This window comes from Onychostoma macrolepis, chromosome 07 (genome assembly GCF_012432095.1).
Source record: "Onychostoma macrolepis isolate SWU-2019 chromosome 07, ASM1243209v1, whole genome shotgun sequence".
NCBI lineage: Eukaryota > Metazoa > Chordata > Actinopteri > Cypriniformes > Cyprinidae > Onychostoma > Onychostoma macrolepis.
The window spans coordinates 25,914,630-25,936,183 of record NC_081161.1 but is presented as its reverse complement, the minus strand read 5'-3'; positions in this window follow the sequence as shown (position 1 = coordinate 25,936,183).

The window sequence follows — 21,554 nt, the reverse complement described above, 5'->3', positions numbered from 1 at the left end:
TATAAACATACACTGACCTCAATGATTTTTCAGTGTGTTTGGACCGAGTTAAGCAGTGAAAAAAAGGAGAACTGTGTGTATTATGCATTATAATGACCTGATTTCATGCCTGCCTGGAATCACCAAAATAATGACTTAACTGTTCAGATGACTACTGTGAGATTTCAGTTACATCATAAACTTTGTTTTCAGAAGCCTGTCAGCTGCACAGCCACAACTTATTGTTACTTGTTCTTGATCTCAAGAGAGGTGCAGGACACTTAATTACAGAAGCGGGCTCCCAAGAGCAATCTGGTGTGTTTTTATCAGTGATTACAGTTGTGATTACAGTTTCTTTTGTCACCCTAATTGGACTTGAACCTGAAACCCTGTGGTTAGCAGTGAGAAATACACACCTATCATTTGATTTCAAAACGAAATTCTGTTTTATATATTTGTTCAATTTTAGAAATTCTAAATTTATTATTCTATTTTAACAATCATTTTCACTTTCAAACCTCATATACTAGATATTAAACTAATGGCTAATAGAAGATAAAATTATATAGCTGTTCTTATAGACTATGATGATTATGAGTTTTTGAAACTATTTTATGTATCCAATTTTATAAATTGAAACAACAATAAATAAGACACCTGAACTAATAATACAAAAGTAGTTGATTTTGTTGGTAATTGGTATATTTTGGTGTATTTCTTGGTTTTGGAAATCAGTATGATTACATTAAAAGCATCCAGAATGTCACAAAATTAATTGTATTTGCAGCGAGGACCATCTCTTTTATGAACATGGATCTTGAGGAAGTGATTAAAAAGATTCAGGCCCTGATATATGCAGAGGGAGAAAAACTAAATGAATCAGAATATTTGATTACAGGATGCTGGCTATGTTTGCTCTTTCATCACCAACAAATTACACAGCCAAAAGAAGAAACGAAAAGTGTTGTATTCTTGGCCTCGACTACCCCAGTCCCCTCAAGTCTTTCCACCCCGATGTCACACCATCATACTCGACTTACTTGAGGAAATCTCTAAGCCAACTGGACGACCTCATTCTGCACCCCCACCCCCATGCCCCAACAGGCCCATTGTGAGAGCTGATTGGGTAATCAGGATTTGTGTGTCTGACAGAGTTCACACATTATCAGGAGAATCTGTGGAGGATTCACATTATTAAATGTAATGTCATAGTTACCAAGAAAAAAAGGGTGTTATAGAAATGCTGAATCAGGACTGTTGAGACCTGCCTAACTGAAAAAGACAGGGATATGGGGAACGACAGGGATGGAGGTATGGGATATAAAAGAGAAATAATAATACAGACAGAAAGGGAGAGATCATTTACTTTAATGTTATTCCAAATTTATATGACTTTCTTATGCACTTTTTATTAAGAATGTCGTGCAGATTTGGAACAATATGAGGGTGAGTAAATTATAATGAACTATGCCATTAACCAGACAAGACTAGCAGTGCTGTGAAAAGTTTTTGCCCCCTTCCTGTTTTTTTTTTTTTTTTTTTTGCATATTTGTCACACTTAAATGATTCAGATCATCAAATAGATTGTAATATTACACAAAGATAACCCAAGTAAATACGAAATCAATTTTTAAATGGTGATTTCATTTATTAAGGGAAAAAAGCTGTCCAAACCTGCCTGGCCCTATTTGAAAAAGTAATTGCTCCCTAAACCTAATAACTGGTTGTGCCATCCTTGTTGGTAACAACTGCAATCAAGCATTTGCGATAACTGGCAATGAGTCTTTCACATCATTGTGGATGAGTTTTGGCCCACTCTTATTTGCAGAATTGTTTTAATTCAGCCACTTTTAAGTCCGGACTTTGATTCGGCCACACCAAAACCTTAATTTTGTTTTTCTTGAGCCATTCAGAGGTGGACTTGCTGGTGTGTTTGGGATCATTGTCCTGCTGCATAACCCAAGTGCACTTCAGGATTTTCTGATAGAGTGCAGAATTCATGGTTCCATCAATTATGGCAAGTCATCCAGGTCCTGAAGCTGCAAAGCAGCCTCAGATCATCACACTACCACCACCATGTTTGACTGTTGGTATGATGTTCTTTTTATGAAATACTGTGTTGGTTTTACACCAAATGTAACGGGACGCACACCTTCCAATAAGTTCTGATTTTGTCTCATCAGTCCATAGAATATTTGCCCAAAAGTCTTGGGGATAATCAAGATGGTTTTTTTTGGTAAATGTGAGAAGTGCCTTGGAACTCTCCCATGGATGCGTTTTCATTCTCTTTCTTATTGTTGAATCATGAACACTGACCTTAATTGAGGCAAGTGAGGCCTGCAGTTCTTTAGATTTTGTTCTGGGTTCTTTTATGACCTCCTGGATGAGTCGTCATTGCGCTCTTGGAGTAATTTTGGTAGGCTGGCAAGGTTCACCACTGTCCCAAGTTTTCTCCATTTGTGGGTAATGGCTCTCACCATGGTTTAGAAGGCTTTGTAACCCTTTCTAAACTGATGCTGACAATTACTTATTTCTCATCTGTTTCTCATCTGTTGTTGAATTTCTTTAGATCGTGGCATGATGTGTTGCTTTTTGAGATCTTTTAGCGTGCTTAATTTTGTCAGACAGGTTCTAATTAAGTGATTTCTTGATTCAACAGGTCTGGCAGTAATCAGGTCTGGGTTTGGCTAGTGAAATTTAACTCAGCTTTCTAAACAAAATGTGGTTAATCACAATTCATTCATGATTTAACAGGAGGGGGCAATTACTTTTTCACTTGGGGCCAGTTAGTTTTGGAAAGCCTTTTTTCCCTTAATAAATGGAATCATTATTTAAAAACTGCATTTTGTATTTGCCCACATTATCTTTGTGTAATATAAAAATAATATATAATGTGTATGTGTGTGTGTGTGTGTGTGTGTGTATACAGTGCCCTCCAAAAGTATTGGAACAGTGAAGGCAAAATTGTTCTGTTGGCTGTGGAGTCAAGACATTTGCGAATATGATGAAAAGTTGAATATGAGCCAAAACTACAGAATGTCACATTTTATTATTAGCCATTTCAACACATAGATGTTTTACCAAATAAAAAGAACAGCACTTTTAGAGTTCATCCCCCTCATTGATGTGAGCATAAGTATTGGGACAGTTGAACATAAGTCAGATATAAAAGATTAAAAGCTATTATTTAGTTGCAGATCCCTTGCGCACTATCACAGCAGTGAGTCTGTGACCCATAGACATCACCAGACTCTTGCTCTCATCCTTTGAGATACTTTTCCCAGCCTTTAGTGCAGCCAATTCCAATTGTTGCTTGTTTTGGGGAGTTTCTGCCTTTACTCTCCTCTTCAACTGGTGAAATTCATGTTCAATCGGATTTAAATCTGGAGATTGACTTGGTCAATCTAAGACTTTCCATTTCTTTGCCCTTATAAATTCCTTGACTGAACTGGCAGGGTGTTTTGGGTCATTGTCCTGATGCAATATGAAGCACTTCCCAATGAATCTGGTGGCATTTTCTTGAATATTGGTAGGCAAGATGGTTTTGTACCCTTCCAAATTCATTCTGCTACTGTCATCATACATTAAGTCATCAGTAAAGTTGAGGGGCCTGTTCCAGAGGCAGCCATGCATGCCCGTGCCATGACACCACCTCCACCATGCTTTACAGATGAGGCTGTATGCTTGGGATCATTGCAGTTCCCTTTTTTTCTCCACATTTTTGCTTTCCCATCACTTCGATAAAGGTTCATCTTTGTCTCATCGGTCCATAAACACAGTTCCAAAACTCTTCTGGCTCACCTTTGTGCTTTTTTGCAAACTCTAATCTTGCCTTTCTATTTTTGGAGCTGGTCAGAGGTTTGTATCTTGCTGTGTAGCATCTGTAATTCTGTGTCAAAGTCTCCTGAGGACAGTAGATTGTCAGAGCATCACCCCAGCTCTCTGGAAGTTGTTGGTGATTATACAGATTCGTCTTTTAGGGTTCATTTTCACAGCTTTTATGATTTGTCTGTCATCAACTACTGTTGTTTTCTCAGCCGATCAGGTAGTTGTTGGTTGCTGGTGTCGCTGGTGGTTTCCAAACTCTTGATTTCTCCATGCCCTTTGTTTTTGCTAGAGCTCTAATCGACTTCCTCTTTTCTTTTAGCATCCAAATTGCTTGCTTTTATCTCAAAGTCAGCTCCCTCATCTTCATCCTGGTTTGTGTGTGTCATCATCAAATGCAAGATTCAGAATGCAGAAGTAATGGATATAACTGATACGACACATTCCCTGCTTTTAATATCTGAAGAATTAATGTTAATATCTAAAAATTAAGGTTGAACTGCTAAAGTCAAATGGGGTATTTTAACAATGTCCTTAATTTCTGGGCCTTGAAGGTGGTAGTTGCAATGCTGTCTATGCAGGGTTAGAATAGAAAGCTCTCGGATTTCTTTAAAAAATATCTTAATTTGTGTTCCGAAGATGAACAAAGGTCTTACAAGTGTGGAATGACAAAAGGCTGAGTAATTAATGACAACATTTTCATTTTTGGGTAAACTATTTTTAAACCCTTTACTGCACTACTTTTTTTTTTGCTTTTCAATTTATAAAATCAGATAAGAAACAAAAAATGCAAGACCTGACTAGCAAGAGAAACAAAGAAAAGAAATTGAGAGAAAGCGTGACAAAAAGTCAATGACATTCAACCTAATATGACACTTCTAAAGATGCCATATTTGAGAGCTAGGTTAAAAGAAAGGGAAGGTTTTCATTTAATAGCAATGTAAATGCATTTAAATCATGCATTTTAAATTTAAATTAAAATCTTCCCTTTAACTTACATGTAGTCATCATTTTATTTCTTTTAGTGCTTGACAGACATGGAGTGAAGACTGAAGTTAAGATTCTTCAAAAATTCTCTTGTGTTCTATACAAAATGTATAGAATAAAGAGTAAACTATCACTTTAATAGATGTTAAAATGTATTAGTTGTGTATATATATAACTTTAGTACAAAGTTTATGCGTTATATAAAGAGAGAGCATAAGAGCAGCTGTTGGAGCACAAAATTATAACCAAGTTCACTCATTTTACCTAGTTGGGCTAAAACCTCTGCATGGCTAGACAATGTCTGACACACAAACACACTCACACATACCAGGGAAAAAAATCAAGAATTCCCCGCTCTGGTTAGGGTCTCCAACAGTGTGACCTTTCACCATGGTAAAGCAGATATAAGGGGGAGAAGCAATTATAACAACATCCAAACAGTGATAGACAGATATAAAGAGAGACAGGAGAATAGAATAAGAAATGAAAAGCTGTAATTAGACAGCTTGGGCTGGGTCTTGCTCTGGTATGTCTGACTGTAGAGCCAGAACAACGGTCAGTTACAGGACAGTGAGTGCCTTCCACAGCAAACTCACATACACAGGGAGGGTAGAGTGGCCAACAGCTCTTTAGGGACGATATTGTCTAGGCCACCGACGTACTTAAATGAGGAAAAAGTTCAGCACCAATCCTCAAAGCATGCAGTGCAGGCACGACTCGCACACGCCTTTATTACCCAATAGAGCAAAGGAGAGATGGACAGTGTATATGAGAGAGAAAGAGACTGAGAAGGGAAAACGTTGGGCTCTTTTGCAATGCTGTTGTTTGGAATGAAGTGCATGTTTGGTCTTTGGATTGTCAACCCAAGTGCTTCTGCTGGCATGAAGCAGATGCATGCACACACAGCGACTAAAATGTACTTGGTGGTACTGTGAGCACAGGTTACACAGTTCAGCTCAAACATAGGTGATCAAGTGTTTATTTTACAGTATAATGGTCTGAAGAGTAACTGCAAGAGCGACTTTTTATGGTCATTAGTATTAGTGTATCATTTAGAGACCAGATCTCCACCCTTTTTTGTTTTTTGATTACAGTTAGACACTATAATGATTTCACTTTTATTTTTATTTTAGTTTTTTGCAAATTCTTCTATAGTTCAATTGGAAATAATAAAAAGGAAAGAGGGAGAGTATAGTGATCAGACAACCCCTGTTTTCTGGCATACAATTAAAAACTTTATATCATCAATTTCATTTTTATTTTAAGCTTATTTTCAAGCAAATTTTCTAAATTATAGAACATACTGTACAGTATGTATACAGTATATTACAGTTATTACTCTTACAGTTATTACTTATCACTTTTGTTTTTTTCCTTAGTTTACTCTATTATATCCTGCAATAATTATTTAGATGGGGAGCTGTATAAATGAATAAATTTCTGAATGTTTTTCAACTGAAAATGGCACCTAGCTAAAATGCAGGAATTAATTTTTTCACAGCATTTGCTTATTTTATATACTTAAAATGAATTTCTGCAAATAAGTTACCAACAAGACCTTGGCAAAGTTTAGTAAAACATAGATATAAATATTTTTGTCTTTTACAGTGAACTTTTAAACATTCACCACACGCACACGCACACACACACACACACACACACATATAGTAAATGAATGTTCATGAATGCATTTCCCAAAACTCTCAAGGCTTCAATTTTTCTTTTTCCTTGGATCCTACTGCTACAACACACATGCAAACAAAGTCAAAATAGCAACAAAGTCCAGTCAATTTTAAACCAACTTTCACATCACAATTTCTCTTTTCACTCTCACATCCACTATTTCATCAGATTAGAAGAGGTATTAGATATTGCGGCATTCTTGCAATATCTTTCTCTCATCTACTATAAGCTTTATGCTGTAGAATATGCTCCTTACTCCAGTCTTTCATGTTTTTGTGAACTCTTTCTGTACTATTATTCCACGACACATAATAAAAATATGAAACTCCACTGTCAATAAAGCACGAATGCAAAGGTGGGAAGGCAAAGTAAAAATAGCAGAGGGAGATAAAAAGAGTCGAGGGAGGAATAGGAAAGATAGGATTAAAAGCGAAAGAGGAATCAAAAAATAATTGGAGAGGGCAGTAAAAAAAAGTGAGCAAGGGAGTGAACGAGAGATCTCCCACAATTTCGGTTCTTCTACAGGAAGACAGAACAAATGTTCATGGATTTGTGCTTCCAGGAGATGACTAAATGCAGACAGTGGGATATAATCCAAACAAGCCCTTTCCCCTGCTCTGGGCCATCTCTCTCTCACGCAGAGCCAGAGGGTGCTGTAATGTGCCACAGAAGCTAAACAAACCCTGTCACTGTATGCATAACACACCATTTACACCCACAGTAAGTGCATGATATGTTGATCTTTTCCTTCGAGGCTCGAGGTCATGCTTAACCCCTTGGGCTTAAGGTTTGAGGCACGTTTGGGGTCAGTTTGAGGCAGGGTTAACCCTTGTGTAAGGCTTAGGGATAGAGACAGTAGTAGGATTAAGGTTAGGGAGGAGTCTGAGGTTATGTTAGGGTTAAAGATAAACGATTTAAAAGGAGGAACATACAGTTGCATTAGCAGCAATATACCGTATTGCATCAGAATTAAAATGGTTTTAGAAGTTGTGGCTGGGTTTGATAGAAAATAAAAGATAATACCATCTCTGTGTCTGTTATTGTGGTTTGTCTAAGATTTAACATTGTCATAATCAGTTCTTCAGCACAGAATGGTCATAAAAAATACACCTACACACAGAGGTCTTGCATATATCTGGTTACACACCAACAAAGCTTTCTATGACTGTGAGGACAGTTAGTCTATCTAGTTTTATTACACCAGCAGGAAAAGAACATGAAAGGAGTAGGTCATCCAAAATGATCCAAAATCTTTCTTCTGCAGAACTCAAAAGGACATTTTCGAGAATGTACCAAATGCTAAGTTTGTGTGAGGAACAAACCAGTGTTGTTATTATCTAAAATTAAAACTATTACTATAATTATTATTATTATTATTATGCTAATTGAAATTCAATTGAAATAAAATATCATGTAGCCTACATATAACATGAATTACAATTAACACTCGCCAAGCCCCAAATGCAATTAAAAATTTGTGTTGGCAAGTATGAAACAGTATTACTCACCAGTTGGCTTCTAACTTTTTTATATATTAATTCTAGAAATGCCTGAGAATGCATGCAATTATCAAATCACAAAGACTGTGTTGTAATTATATAAATTTGTCATTTGAGTTTCCCTGTAGTTTTCTGACAGAATTAAAGCTCTATGGGTATTGTTTGATTATATTAAAAAAAAAAAAAAAAAAAAAAAATTTAATTTATTATTTAAATTAAATAGTTCTGTTCATTAGTATTATAGTGACTCTCCTTCACTGATTTATTTTTTAATAATAATAATAATAAATAAAACTGATGATATTGCGATGATATTGCAATGTTTCCCCTAGTTGTTGTGCCTGTTTTTTTACTGAAATATAGCACATACAGTCTCATGGCCGGTAAATTTTCCCAAGTCTCCAGCCATTGGCAGGTGCAGAACAATGTTAGATTTAGGCCCTGTGTGTAAGTAATGACAAAATGTTGATTTTTGGAAGAACTAATCCTTTAAGAACCTTTTTTGAACCAAAAACTAGAGTGTGTTGTCAAGTTTTTGCAGTTTAGACCGTTTTGTATGGATGGATGTACTGTATGCCGTTTGTATGCTGCCCTTGGCCGCTGTGTTTCAGTTAACTTGCACTCGTCTCTGAAACTGTCCTATACCTTTATCCCCTTTGTGGGTCTTTCCATAGCAACAGCCCAAGTGTGAGCAAACTTTATTCTGAATTATTTTCCACCAGAGCCTCGTTTAGGATAATTCAACACAGAAATCAAGACATTTTGAGAATTCCCTTAGTTTGAACTCACCAACAAGATTAAAATTAGACATCTTTTTTCACTTTCACACTGAATTGCACACACAGTTGCATAAAAACAAACCACAAACCATCTTGTTCAGATGATTTAGAATGATATTTAGTGCCTAACTGGAAGGTGTTTAAATATGAGATAATATAATATTGTGAAATTCTGAGGACAGAGCAGCATTCCCAAACTACCAAACATCTCATAATTTAAGAGGACTAACTACTTCAGGGTGAATCATTCACATAGTGGAATATGGCCTCAAACACACTGGAAACCGTAAACTCTAAGAGAAACATTTATCACATTCTGTCTCGTTTTTCTTACTTTATGCAGACTAGGAATCTACTGGAGTTTTTAACACTTAAAGCTGGATGTCTTCTCTTAGCCAAACATTATCAAAAGTAGCTCACTTTAGTGCTTTCCGCTGACTTTAATAATTGTCCTTTTCAGCTTAAGAGAGATATTAAAACTGACTAACAGCCACTCAGACTGAACCATTTAACCATATTTTGACAGAGATGTTCTCGTCCTACATCTTCTGTATATTTAAGATGCCCAAAAGCTGAATCCACGTTGCAGCATTGCTGTCAAAACCACTTATTGCTTATCATTTAGGAGATGCCTTTCTAACAAAGCGAGTTATTTTACAAAAACACTTCTGAGAGTTCCCACAGAACATCCTGGGGTTACGTGTCTCGTTTGATGGCGCTTCTGATAGCGTTCTTGCCACTTAACTTAACATTAACACAATCCAGACAGCAATAACCAGCAACAGATAAAGGATGGCAGTGGTTAAGTGAATGTGGAAAGGGAGGCTGGACATACATTAAGATTTAGTACAACAGCTACAGTTTTTCCCCACATCAGTAAAATATGATTGGTAGTGTTTCAATCCACAAATCACTTCAACCCATGACAAATGCTCCCATATTTTTTTATAGAGCCTCTGTGTTTTATATTAATTTTGTCCAGTCTGGGATTATGTACATATGAAATTTTTTTTTCATGTTTTGATAGTCATTGCATTTATTTAATCAAAAATTTCGTAAAATTGTGAAATATTACTACAATTTAAAGTGACTTTATTGTAAAATATTTTAAAATGTAGTTTACACTCTTAAAAATAAAGGTGCTTAAAAGGTTCTTCACAGCGATGCCATAGAAGAACCATCTCTTTCTTACCTTTTTATAATCTGAAGAACCTTCTTTCGCCAACAAAGAACCTTTTGTGAAACAAAAAGGTTCTTCAGATGTTAAAAGGTTCTTTATGGAACCATTTCGACAAAAAGGTCCTTCTATCTATGGCATTGTGAAGCAACTTTATTTTTAAGAGTGTATTCCTGTGATGCAAAGCTGAGTTTTCAGTAACCGTTACTCCAGTCTTTGCTGCTGATGAAACAATTATTATAATGCTGAAAACAGTAATAAAAAAAAAAGAAGAAATTTTTAAAAATGCATTTAAATAGACATAGAATACATAAGACATAGTTTAAGTCTTTACTGTCAGTTTTGATACATTTAATGTATCCTTTATGAATGAAAATGATAATTTCTTTAAAAAAAAAAAAATCATACAGCCTGAAATTTTGAATGGTATTGTAAAATAGTGTATGTTCTAAAGGACAGTGACTATAGTGTGGATCAGGCATGAGATAGATGTGGCGCAGATCCCTAAGGGAGGTTTGCAATACAGTGCACAGTAGAGAGTGAGTGCAACCTGAATTTACAGCATCTGGCACTCAATCTGTGGCCTTCACAGCTGCCTTATCTGTTTCCAGCACTGAGAGACTGCTGGGGTTAGTTCAGGACAGACACAAGCACTCGTGCACGCATATGAAAGAACACACTTTCATGTACGGACATACACACATGCTATTGTCACGTGGAGGACAAGAGTCTGGAGCTGCTAGTAACAATGCTTCTATTTTTCTAATTAAATGTGTTAAACATTCTAAATTAATGTTTGATATTTCTCTTAAGTGACAGCTGAACACAAGCTCCAGAAGTTTGTGCAAAACCTAATGATCATGTGATACAGCATGATTTGAGATCATCCAAAGGGCTTTTTGTCCTTCAGTGAATGCAACTGACCTTTAGTACAGACAGTTAACATGGTCAGTGACACAAATTTGCTTACTTGATAAGTGTTCTAAAAATAGCATATCATAATTACATCATAATTGTTCTCTTTTTAACCATGTCAAATCCAAAAATTTGTAGTTCTGTATATATACTGACAATAAAAAATATGCACTGCTAACCAAAAGTTTAGAATAAAGAGTTTTAAATATTTCTAGAAGGAGTCTATTATGCTCACAAAGACTAAAATAAGTAATATTGTGAAATATTATAACTGTTTACAATAGAACTATTTTCTGTTTGAATATATATTAAAATGTCATTTATTCTTGTTATGCCAAAGTTGAATTTTCAGCAGCCAGTCTTCTCCAGTCATCACATTTTAGAAATCATTTTGCTCATTTGGTGTTCAATTATTATTAGTGCTCAGTTGTCAATAATAGTGGTTCTAATGTTAAATACCGTTTTTGCTGTTAATGTGATTCTTATGGCTTGACTAAACATACATCCAGAAGAAAAACTCAATCACTACTGTTTTTGTTGCTATTAAATTGCAAGTAGACATTTAGCAGACACTTGCTGTACATTACGTTCCAGCAGGAGCAACTTGAGTGCATTGTTCAAGGGAACAGTAAAGACTTAATGACTTGTTCTTCATGACTTGCTCCTTGTGGGTCTTCTTGTTTCTGAGGTTTGGCAACTATGCCACATGATTCCACCGTTCCATCAACAGGAAGAATCACTAAGCAACGAATATTTCTGCTTTCTTCACTTCTTTCCTTTCATTGTCTTTCACCTGTCACAGTGATCTACTGGTTTGAGTTTCATCCTCGGCCTCACGCTGTCCTGTTACCAACCCCCTACACCCAGCGTCTTCCGACAGCTCATTCGTCGATTTTGAAACTTCTTTAGGGATTTGGGACACAATCTAAAAGGAAAATTAATGCCAGAAATTAATGACTTCCAGTGTGTTTGCTGAAAGAGCACATACAAGGAAAATAAACCATTTATAAACTGATGTTCTGATTAATCCACAGAAGAGATCTTTGGTGAACAATCTTGTTGCAACAGTGAAAGGCTATCACCTTTGGTCCACTTTGGTGTCAGTTTGTGAGTTTTTGCATGTGCGTGTACAATTGTTTTATTGCAGGAGATTTTGTTACATGTTAGTGTTTATTTGAAACTGGAAAGTTCCATGATTCTTTATTAATAAAATGTATTATAGCTAAAACCATCAGTTGAGAAAGTAAAATTATCCCATTTGAGTCCAGATCCAAATTTTGGGATCTTTATATGGAACAGGCAAACACAAAACACATTACAGTGTGACCAACAGCATTGATCTGTTAGTTCGCAGCACATTCCATTTTAAAAAAGAACAGTTGCACATTTACACATATACAGTATAATGATTTGATGGAAGGAATTGAGTCTGACCGTTCTGTTTGACCTCTTGTTATACCTTTTAAATGACGTAAAACTCAAAGCAAACAGTCAAAGAACAGACAGGGCAGCACCTGTGTCTGATATAGCCAGACAGCCTTGCCTTCAGCCTTGTGTGACGTTACCATGGACACACCTCAGAAGTTTTCCATTGGTTAGTGTAAATGTGTCATCTGACTTGTCTGATTCCGAGTAAAGTCTGTATGCTGTCAGGAGGAGATAAACTCTAATGACCACTTATTAAAGTAATTTGATAAGTTAAGAGGCCCGGTTCCATTCACACTTTATTTGTATTGCATTATCTACATTATGGTGATTGAGGACTTTTTTGCCATCTGATGTCACTGTTTTACACTATATTGTTTTAAGGGCCACATCACAAGGTCTCCGAGTGTCATTTTAGCTGGTCTGGAAAGCCTAGTGGCATCTAGTCAACATTTTCTGCATTAACAAAACATTTTAAGCAACAAAAAAGAAATGAACAGAGAAGCAGCAACTGGCAGGTCCTGTCCATGAAGTTGGGAGACTTGTATATTCAGTTTGAAATGGAATATATATATTTGTTTTTTATCTGGAGAATTTTATTTATAATATATTAAAAGTGTCTCATCTTACTGTGTTAAAAACAAATACGTATTTTTATAAGTATATTATAAATTTATTAATTACTTATTAAATTAAATTAATTTATTTATTATTATTAATTTATTAATATATTTATTAAGTATATTATTTCTCTTCAAAGATACAGTAAACTACAGTAAAATAGCACTATAGTGAAAATGACTGTTTTCTATTTTAATCCTTTTAAAAATGTAACTTATTCCTGCGATGACAAAGCTGAATTTTCAGAAGGCATTACTCCAGTCTGTATAAATAAAATAAAATAAATTGTATAACTGTATAAAACTGTATAAATTTACACAAAAAAACACAGTTTAAATATTCAATAATGAATCTTTAAACTGTATTTTAATATTCTATCTTTATTGCAATAATAATATGGCTCATTGGTACAGAGGTCTGTTGGACTGCCCTGCACCGAATAGTTGTGGAAAAACTTCACCAGAAGGTGCCCACACTGTTCTTTCAGATGATAAAAAGTACAATAAATGATCATGAAGTGTGTAAAAAAAAAATGGTAATTGCTTTCTCAAGGTCATCTTTCATCTATAATTTCCTTATGCACTCCCACACCTGTATGAATGAGGTTATTAAAACGACTGCCATAACAATGTCTGACTAGTGTTGAGTATTTCAAGTTTAATGTGGAGCCTGTGTGACTCAAGCAGAGATCTTAGCAAAGTGACAGTTTTATGGTGATTCAAGCACACATATACACACTCATACACTCATGGCTCCTTAATTTCCCTGCACAACACATTTATGTTCCTCAAAGGATGAATTCATTTCTGTGCTGGAAGCAGTGCTAATGTATTCTGTGGAGTGTTCACTAGGTTTAAAACTTTGCCAAACTTATCTTTGAATAATCCAAATTCAACATTAAGTGTATTTGTTGGTATCCCAGTAGGTTTAATTTTATATTTCAAAACTAGTTCTACTGATAGACCTGCTGAACACACTAAATAACATCAACTCTTGCCCTACATAGCTGTTAACCATGTGTGATGGTCATTTCTTACAATATTACAGAACTGACTATTACTCATCAGACCTTTATCTCTAATGGGACTCAGTTTGGCCGTCATGCCAGCATTTCTTAGAAGCTCTGTGCCATGATGCCACCCACTGCCCTGTCTCGCCAAGCTCCGCCCCCATCCCTCCGAGGCTTTTAGGGACAGACCTTCAGGTCATATGTGCTCTGGCTCTGCTGCTGAACCATCATGCAAAAAAACTACAGTGTTTGTGTGCCCATTTTTTATAACGCAATAGAACTGATGTTGCATAACACGCAAATAAGACCCCTGACAGTCATTACTCTAGACCACACTCTCCTAATATGACACACCGTTTTTTTAATACGATTTTTCGTTGATACTTTTTGTGGCTGGGTGCTGTTATTGTGCAATGGACCAGTCCCTTGATAGTGCTGATAGTGGGCTCAGGATACTGGTGAGGCAGAGAGACCGAGGTGGGATCCAAAAACAGGAAAATTACATATTGTGTCCAGGTGGAGCTCATACAGTTGTCAGGGTTTTGAACTTGATCAAACAATGTGAATGAAGACCAAAGTCCACACCCATGGTTTGGTCAGCAAACAGCTTATCATAAACTGTAACATTTGTCTGAGGACAGATGGCCAATTCAGTCTCAGTGTTACAGGACGTTAACATTTTAGTTTGATCAATTTTCTTTCGTCTTAGGCAGCTTTTCATGTCCATACACTACATGACTTTCAAAGTTCTGACTGTCATCACTGTCATTTCACACTGCAGGACTTGGATCAGACGGGTCAAAATATTTCAGCTGCTAGATATCTCTCAGGCATTGCTGATACATTAAGTCTCTATTAAGTGCCGATGAAAGGAAAATCAAAGCTAGTGTGTGGGTGGCATTAAGGATTTTTATGTAAAGAATGGGGCATTACATAGCCTATATACAGTATATGGAAAAATTATAAAAATTGAGTTTATATATTCCGTTATATATTATACTATAATATTACACCTTATATCTGTCACGTCCTCTGTCGTGTGTGTCATGTGTTCCCGCCTCTTGTTTCCATATTTGGTCTTGTTCCTGTCCTTGTTAAGTGTGATTATTAGTTAAGTGTTGTCCAGCCGTGTTTTGGTATTTATCTGTGATTGTCATGTGTATTTAGTTCCTGCCTGTTTAGTTAGATTTCGTCTGGTCTACTCGTTATTCCCCGGTGTTCCTGTCCGTGTCTGCCTTGCCTTGTCTTGCCCTGTCCTGATGTCCTCATTAAAGACTGTTATTTTGAAGTTACTCCTCGTCTGCGTGTTCCTCGTTCCTCCCTGCTGTGTGCACCGTAACAATATCCCTTATATTCCACACAGGAATGGCATTAGTTCCTTGTGTCCTTAATTTACGCATAATTTGAGGTAATGCTCTTTTGGTGTCTGTAATATTTGGGTTATGTTTACAATTTGGGATAGATGTAAATTTATTATAAATCTTTCTGAACATTATAGACAACCCTAGTGAAAAATAAATATACTAAAATGTATTTGAAATGCATGTATTTCATGCTAAGTGTACTACAGATACATTTATATATTTATGTACATACTGAAAATACCTTGCAATTGTACTTTTGGTATACTAAACTGGTAATAAACTAAACTAATTTTGTACTTAATGCACTTTAATTGTGTGGAAGTCCAACTAAAGTGGAGCTATTGCAAGTATAATTTAAAATATCTTGCTTTTAAAGACCGATATCATTCAAAGATCATACAGTCCTCATCAGTAGTAACATAAAAACACATTTTAGGCTTAATATTAAGAAATGTGCATTGTGCACAAGAAATTCTCCAAATAAAGTTTAATTAGCATTTTTATATCATTATGTCTCGAGTGATATGTGAGTAAATGTGTTAATAGATTTGAACTATATTTAGTATGAAATAAATGTATTTTAAATATGTTACTTTTTTTTTACTGGGGAAGGGAGAGCGCTGTGTCCCAAAAAAAAAACACATAAAAAACAACTGCTTTTTCGTTTGTGCAGTGTGTTGCGTAAAAGTGCTGAGTAGCAGTACCAGGGGGCCGATTCTGAAATGCATTAGAAAGTATTTTTAAAAAATCCCATTGCCATTTTTTGTGAGATCAGTCAATTCAATTATAGTTATTGCCTACTGAAATTAAACATGATTTTTATGTTCCTCTTCGGTTTTTGTTTATATATTCTGTAGAAGTACATTCAGACACTTGTTTTCAGGTTACAAATGAGTGACATTCACCAACACCATGTGCAGTATGTCTAATAAAAATATATTATAATTGGCGCATAATATGGTTTGTTCACCACACTCCATCATTTTTTATTTAATTTTTTTTTTAAATTATTTATTTGGATTTATTAATCTGTCAAACGATATAATAATTTAGTGTTTGCCTAACATAATGCAGGTATAGCTCCACACTTGTAGGCTCTTCACCTAACAGAAAGGTTGCCTGAGAGCTAGAGATGAGCATACATCTGCATTCACTCAGAGGTGATTTACACAGCTTATCTGTTCATATGGAGGGTTTCAGTAGGGAAAAGGTTATTGCATTGTAGTCAATCACTTCACACTGTTAATGGGGCCAATATGTCATCAAATGTTGCAATGTAAAAGGCTTGGATGGGTGAAAGGGTATCATCAGACCCCGTGATTACGAATGCTACGTCCGAAACCTTACTGCTTTGCGGCCTAGTTAGTCAATGACTTTACAGGCCACAGTTTTTTGAATAAAGGCAACTTGTGAGGAAACAGTTTTTAGACAAAGCACCGTATGTTCATGTCTAATGACCTATACCTTTGAGTAAGCATTAGACCAAATAAATAGTTTCTGTTGAGTCAAAGTTAAGAAAAAATGGACATTAAATAATAGGACTTAATTTAATTAAGTCAAGATAAGATTTGGATGTGACTTGATGCCTCTTTATCTCATTATGCTATTGTATTAATGACCTTAAAGCATCATAAAGCCTTTTATGGTGTATTGCATCCTCTTTGTAGCTAGAAAGCTTCAGTCCCATTGTAATTATGAAAAACAGTTACCAATATTGTCTTCAGAATTTCTCCTTCGTGTTCTGGCATATGGTGAGTTTGGATGAAGTTTAAATAATCACAGGTTTTTTTATTTTTTTGGGTGAACTAATCCATTAAGGGAACCTGGGACGCATCTTGTCCATACACAGGGGAAGAGCGGCCTCACAGAAGTAGAGATGCTAAACTGGATTTATGGCAGCAGTGATGCCATTAACTTCAGGTGCTTGTCCTCACTTGCTGCCAGCAGTGTTGCGCTTTCAAATGGCAGTGGTGCAAAAACATGCTGATGTTTTTGTCCCTTTGCCATTTAAATACTGAAGATCCAGCTAAATCCCGAAAGGCCAGTCTGTTCGAGTGCAGAAGAATATCAGTGGATTAGCTTTATCAGACACGTACTCAGCATAATAGCTGGTGATATATTATCACCATCAAACTTTGAGTTCGAGACTCAGGAACAAACCGCACGGAAAAAAAAGAGATAAGGACGAGGGTAAAAGAATGTCCTTTGTGTTTAAAGTCCACAGATCAATCTCAGTCCCTGTTAGGTTCAATGGTCTAGTTTTACAGCTCACTGACTACCATATCTTATCCAGAGAGAGCAGGGTTTTTAGGTGTTCGTGGAAACATTCCTGCGGATTAACAGGTGTCGTTCATACAAAGCTGAATGTGGTGGCATGACCTCTTAATACTATTTCATTTGGTCAAAAAACGGTGCATTTAAATCTGATATCTGATAAAAAAAATGTCCCTGGTGTAGCAGGTAAACAACCTGGTTCCAGATATACCTGATTTAGCTGACTCAGATTGGGAATTATTTCCTTGTAAAAGGGTGAGACAGGAAATGCCGTGTTACCGCAAGTACATTCTCCTGCTGCAGAGTCATGACACTGGATTTGATTTCATACTTTGAATCCACCTCAATATATCCCACATATACCACACCCAGTATAGCTCTGTGCATATTCAACTGGCTGAAAGGTAATGTAAACCAGGACTTGTGATTTATGGTCTTGAGCATCCTCTGTAAATCACAATGTGGGACTTTTTTCCTGTGAAACCATGTGTCATTATCACCACCACAACCAGTTGACAGAGTTGGGAGTGATGGACCTTTTAGGCTGTTGTTGTGTGCATGTTAATGTGCCTGTGTGTGTGTGTGTGTGTGTGTGTGTGTGTGTGTGTGTGTGTGTGTGTGTGTGTGTGTGTGTGTGCGTGTGTGTGTGAGAGAGAAAGAAAGAGAGGTAAGAGTGAAGAGTAAGAGCGACAGGACTAATTATGAAAGGAGACAGTCTGAGGGTGTTTATGTGCGGAGAACCGAAAAAAATGTAGGACAAAAAAAAAAATAGAAAGCACAAACTTACATACTGGCAAAATACAAGAACAAACAAATGCTAAAGAGCTAATCAAAATGTCTGCTCCCATTTAAACAGCTTTTAAAAGCTTCAAAATGCTATTTGTCAGTATTATCCTATTCTTTGAAGAGTCTTTAACAAATAATCCTGGAATGTGGATGTCTGTTTGTGTGCATATGCTTGTGCATGTCTGTGATTGTAACATCTAACTTTAATATTTTATTCTTAGTTGTCAGAAGCAATGTAGCAATAACAGCAACTATGATTATCATGTAGTATCCAGATGCATGACTTTTAAAAAAAAAAATGTTATGTGAATTGAAGGGTAGCTGACTTTCATTCAGTGTGTTGAATAAAGTTGTACTGAGGATTCTGGAGTGTGATTTAGCCAACATGATTAAGTGTGTTAGTTTTTAAGGTCAGGTTTTTTATTATTCTTGTTTAACATTGTATTATTGTTTTTAGAAACAGAATGCGCAGGTATGTTTGGAGTACTTGGATTAATTACATCTCTTGTTTTTATTTGGAAATGTTTTCCGGAGGGTTCTCTTATCATTGGGGTTTAGTGCTTGTGGAGGGGAGTGAAGATACGGTGGGCTTGTTTCTTGAAATATTCGCAGACCCAGTCAAGGCTGCCAGTCATCCTGGAAGCATAGTCATGTTGTTTTACTTGCAAAAAAGCAAACGGTATAAATACTTTTAGGTATTTTTTTTTAATTGATTACCATTTGTATAACCATGGTTATACACTATGGTTAGTGTAGCAAAACCCATGGTTAATTTGTGGTTACCAAAATTGTAGTAATGTGTAAAACAATTTCTCGATTAGGGCAAGAATTAAGGCATAACTATACATTATCCTGCCTATTGCATGGCTATTTTCACTTACAAAATAAAATAATAACTTGGACATGAAATTTCTGTTAAAACCATTTTATAAGTTAAAGCTTCCACTAAGAAAAAATGGTCCATTGCAATATGCGAAACAATCAGCCTATAACGAGATGAACACTGCAGCAATATAACGTGCATATGTTGTGCAACAGTATAGGTTAACTAAATTAGTCAGCTGTTCAGTGTCAGTGCCTGCCTGAAATGACTTGCAATTATCACTCTTAATTCTCTGATTTCAAATACACTTGATGCCTGAGTTCAGCAGAGCCCAAAACATTCCATTACATTTTGAACAAATGACTATGATTATGATAATAATGATGAATATTATTATTTTTTGCTAATATTATTTTATAAGCAGAAAAAAAAAAAAAAAAAGTTCCATCATGCCAAAGCTGACAGGTCACAGCAGGACTTCACAAACAGACTGAGAGGTGTAATAATTCTTCTTTTTTTCTTGTATTGAGGAACAGCTTCACTGCTGAGTGATTGAAGACTTCCTCCACTAACATCGTTTGGCCAAACTCTCCAAAAGGGAAAACAAAATTATATTGCGATTGTTGTGCGTGTGCAAAGCTTTGGGGACTATTACAGGCACATCTGGCCTCGCTGAGCATGCCTGCTTACTGTCTTTATCATCTTCAATTAAGCCTTGGCCTGATCAAAGATCCCTTTCACTGATCAGAAACAATGCATTCAGCTTTGTCCAACAGTGTTAGGAAAGAACTAGTTAGGGCCAACTGTAATACAAGGCTAAGAATAGAGTTCACATTTGTCAATGATTTATTGTTCTAGCAAACTACCAACCGGATGAGAGAGAGAAAGAGAGAGAAACAGGTCCTTGATAAAACACTAAATCAGTTTTAGTTCAACAAAGGTTTGTAAAACAACTGCAGATCTTTGCATCATTGGTTAGTCTTGGCGTTCAGGCTGGTGAACATATTTCCATTATTTAACACCAATTAACCTGTGATGCAGATTAAGTTTGAGTTGTTGTTGACTTGTACATACAGTATGTACCTAAAAGTGTTAGGACACTGAGTCACAATTAAAATATCTAACCAAACAGTATCTGCAAAGTATTAACTATGGACATGTTGCACTTGTTTGTAAACAAGGTGTCCAAATACTTTTTTTAAACCGTATAGCAATTATTTTATCATTTAAACATTAATGTTTTGCCTGAAAAGTATGCTTTCTTTAAAAGAAATGTCACTTGGTTTGATATTTTATCACCTAACGCAATGGCATGGATACATTGTTAAGTGTGACTTAAGTGTCCAAATACATTTTGGGGCCACTGTATGTGTTTCATTGCCAAGATACTTGTGCTTTTAGTTTTTGCTCTAAAGTTCCCAACTTTCTCAGACAACACTGCACCCTAGTGGGTGCAAGACAAAGAAGTTTGTTACACCATTGTAAAGAGTTACCTTGTATTTTTATTCCATGAACAAGTAATCACTAAAGCCTTAATTAAATGTTTAAAGGTTGAAGATTCAATATACGGTTGAATTCTAGGTTAAAGGGAAGTGAGACTTTGGCGTCACGTCAAGGAATATTTGAATAGATGACTCATACGGTACTGACACAGGTACTGGCAATGACACTTTGTGTTGGTGTGCATGTTCCCATGTTCAGTTTGTTCATTGTTGAGTAAATCTGCGCCTAAAGTGTAAATCATGACTAACGCTGTAGTTAAACACAATCCGAAAATGACGTGAAAAGTCTTTGACAGGAAGTCACGGGGGTTGGTTCATCCTCTCACCTGATGACAGACTGACAGAACAGGATGACATTACCATCAAAAAACAATAACTGCCAATGGAAACTTGGTGTACTCAAATAATGTGTGTGTGTGTGCTGAAAGGTATTGGCCTAAATAAGTTGATGGTGCATTGATGGTGCACTGCTCAAAATTTCTCAAATTACAAAAAAATATATAACTTAAAATACAAGTCTCTGGAAGTAAGTGTTTTAAATTCGTCATATGGGTGCATGAGCGTCACTGCAGAAGTTATGCTGAAGAATATTGGACACAAGCAATAAAAAGTCACTGATATCTGATTAATGTCTTTCACGCTGTCTCTTCACTGAGTTAAAATAATTCCCTCAATCCCTCATCAGTCTGAGATGCACGCTGATGCTGAAATTTCAACACATTTCATCAGTTAGTGTCTCCACTGATGCAACCATGGCCCAATAAGCACTGGTACTGGAGGAGGAGAGAGACACCAAGTGTCCAAGATGAGAAACACACACACAAACACACACCGACCCAACTAGAACATTCTCCAAGCATAAATTAAATGTACTATATAACATCTTATGCTATTAAGTGAAATACA